Below are 3,877 nucleotides of genomic sequence, written 5' to 3' on the forward strand. Positions count from 1 at the left end.
TCAATCGATGATAGATTTAATGTCGACGCAAAAATAATAAATTTCCAAACAATGACAACGTCAGGGAAATTAATTAAATAGCTTTCGTTGATGGACGGATAAGAAATTTGGAATTAAAAATTGTTGACAGTAATTTTAACTGATGTAAATTATATTACTATTGTTAAGATAATGAGAGAAAATGTCATTTAAAAAATTCATATTGAAAGTTTTTTTAGCCAAAAATAACATTCATATGAATTAAAACTCAAATTTAAATTGTTTATTTGTATAACGAAAATACAAAACGTTGAAAAAATGAATTTTAATTTTTCAAAGTCAAATGAATATTTATCAATTTGACAAAAAAACATCTGATTATATATTTACTGCTACTGCTACTTATATGCTAATCAGAGATAACAGTAATAGTGATAATGTTAACAGCGATGATGATGATAATGAGGATGATGTTAAACATTCTGAACTACTATCAATTCATATTTATTTCCGATTTTCATGCTGATAACACATTGTATCACATAGTTATAGCCAAAAAGCATTCTGTAATTAACATAAAATTCAATATTTGTCTTTTTCTTGCAAGTTAAGATATGGTAATTATCATCTGTTTATCAAAATGCGAAAATTTAAATATATCTATTTTATTTCCCAAAATTTTCAAGAAATATTAAGTGTTATCAATTATCAATCTTGAAAATTAGTAGTGACAGTCACTTCGACAGTTTGTTTAAGAATTAATAATTTGTTTCATCACATTTTAGAGATTTGAATTTTTGTCAAAAATTATCAAATCTTCCGGACTATTGAGGCCATTCATAAATTTGCTTATCTGTTCTCAAATAAACTGATAATTGGAAAATGTCATTGTCAACAGATAATAAACATTTGTTATTTGATACTAATACTATAACAACTGCTATACCAACAACTGCTATTATTACGACATTTGATGCTTTCTCGACTAAATTAGCAAATAAATTGGCTTGTTAATTAGCAAATTAGAGGTAAAAAAAAAAAAAACGAACAATAGTGGTATAAAAGTGTGTTAAATAAATAATATCATTCCTTTTTCTGTGATATCATTTGTTTTGCTAAGCAGTTCTTTATCCAATTGAAATCTTCTTTGAATTGCATGTTTCAATTTACAGTAGCAAACCTTATGGGGCAATAATTAATAAGGGATTAATTAGCAAATACATTCTCAGGAAGAATGTAAATTACTTCAAATATGAAAAAAATAAATTATTTTCCTTTTCAATTTGAAAAAAAAGGAACTTAAATTGGAAAATTTACGCTCACCTCTATGGTATATGTTAAAAATTAGATAGAATTTTAAAAATTTATTAACTTATTTCCGTTTTTCTTTTTCACTTTTCTTTTTTTTTTTGAGTGGCACATTTTGATCAGTTCAATTCACTTAATTTTATGTTAATGGTTTAGCCATCGGAAATGAGTTAAATGAACGGAAATAATCCAAAATGAATGATGTTATTCTATGTGCTAAATCTATCATCAATTGATATTTCATAAATAATTAAGCACTTAACGAAAGTGGTGATAAATGATTGACAATTTTTCTAATCAAAAATTATGCAAAAAAAAAAAAACAAGGAAGTGGAAGAGGAAGAGAAATGCCGGAACTTCTATTTATCTATTTCAAATTTAACTACATTATTAGGTTAAAATTTAAACCCTCCCAACAATAATGTAAAATATGACGAGAGATAAATGGAGTGAAACGATTGAAGATATTATTTAAATCGAAAAATTTGATTATTTTAACATTCCAGACTTATCTCCCATCCTATCATCATATCCTGCACTTCAAACAAAATTCCATTTTCTTGTTTTAAAATTGCAAATTTCAACTTTTCAATTCAATCCGAATTAACCATTCTATCCTATCACATTCTATCATCTTTAATTTAACTTATTCTCGACTCATTCTCATTCCAATCATTCAAATCTATTCTTATAAAGAAACAAATAAGATATGATATGAAATGAGTTTACTATGCTTTTTTGCATTTCCATTATTATTTCTTTTCATTCATTTTAAATCTTATTCCATTGTCATTTCATCGAATTGTTTCAATCAATTCTAATTTATCATCGATAAATTAAATCAAATTGTAACAAATCATATCAGTCATCTGTTAACTGTTGTAAAAGCTCTAATTATTATAAATAATATTGAGGAAGATGATGAAGAGATATGATATGACACACGCACACCTGTTCCATCCTTTTGATAAGCATCACAAAATTCATCCAATCTTTAGGGGCTTTTTTCGTTTGACAAAAACAGCCTACCTTCATTTCTTAAAGTGTTTGTCAAATTTTAATTAGAAAAACTGATTGAAAAAAAAAATAAAAACACCATCCTTTTTCCACTTTTTATTTGCCACTTCTCATATCTTCCTTTTTTTTTTTATCATATCATTTTAATTAGTTAACAGAAATTAATCTAGCCAAACATAATACTTTGGCCAAGGCTCTACTGTTACTTCAAATACTAGATATAAATAGAAAAGAAAAAAAGGAAAGAAGAACAAGACTTTTGCTTAAAAAAAATACTAAAAAAGTTAAAAAGACAAAAAAAAAAAACAAAACGAAAAAACAAACAAACAAACAAACAATCTCCTTTGATTCTACCGCCTTCTACTACTCCTCATTTTTTTGTTCATCACTATTATCTTTTTCTTTCAAAAAAAAAAGTTTCAAACTTTCAAATTTAAAGAAATTTTTTTTTCATCTCTAAATAATAATAATATTCTTTACATTATTTATAAAAATTTTCACTTTTCTTTTTCGTTGCTACCTGAATTTGCTTCATCCTTTTGTTTAAATTTATTTAAGCTAAAATAAAAACAAAAAAAAATCCTTTTTACATTTCATTTTTTCTTCTTATCCAAACATTTCTTTTTCTTGCAACTTTTTTAAAAGCCTTTTTTCATCTTTTTTTTTTTCCAAAATGGAGAACAAAAAAATTTACCGAAGACAGTAAAAAAAAAAAGTAAGAGGAAAAACATCTTTTATAACAAATTTCAAATTAATTAATCGTAAAATATCACACCAGCAATCACCATTTAGCTTATCTTATTAATGGCTTATTTAGGATTACTAAATTTTATAATTGAAAAGATTTTATCCAAATTTCTTTTTCGATTTTATCATATATGAATTATTAACAATTAGTGGTTGTTTGTGTAAATTAAATTCTTTGATAATATGGTCAGCTGGTCAATTTGGTCATTCCTTGCGACCAAAACGATAATTCCTTTTTTTTTCTTAACAACAACTTTTACTTTATTAATTTATAATAATGAAAGTCAAAAGGAATTTTGACAATTTCAGCAGCATTTTCTAAGTAATGTTTATTAACATAATTGATTATAGCTTTATTTGTAGGGTTTTTATTTAAAACTCTTTTAAAATAAACTATTTCAGTGTAGACAATGTAATATGCTCCTCATTGCTTGTCTGACTGATAACATCGGGTCACTACCGAGAATTACTGGTAATAACTTTAGGCTGATACATTACTATTTCATAATGTTGGAACATAATTATTAATCGTTGTCAGCAAGCGCTTATGTTCAATGTTAGGTAGTTGAAATCGTTGAAATTTTTTAAAACTTATTTCTTTCGTCAAGCTTTTAATTTATTGAATAATAAAAGATTGAATCAGAAGGTGAAAATGCAAATTTAATCTATCTTATTATCACATTTTTACTTTCCCCGTTTTGAATGTTATCAGTGATTGATAACATATCACAACTACAGAAACAGCAGTTCTCTACTAAAACTTGATTTTTTGCCTATTCTAAAAGAAAGACAACAAACAATAAGAGCAAGAACAATAACAACAATA

This window comes from Loa loa (assembly GCF_000183805.2).
Source record: "Loa loa unplaced genomic scaffold supercont3.526, whole genome shotgun sequence".
Lineage (NCBI taxonomy): Eukaryota > Metazoa > Nematoda > Chromadorea > Rhabditida > Onchocercidae > Loa > Loa loa.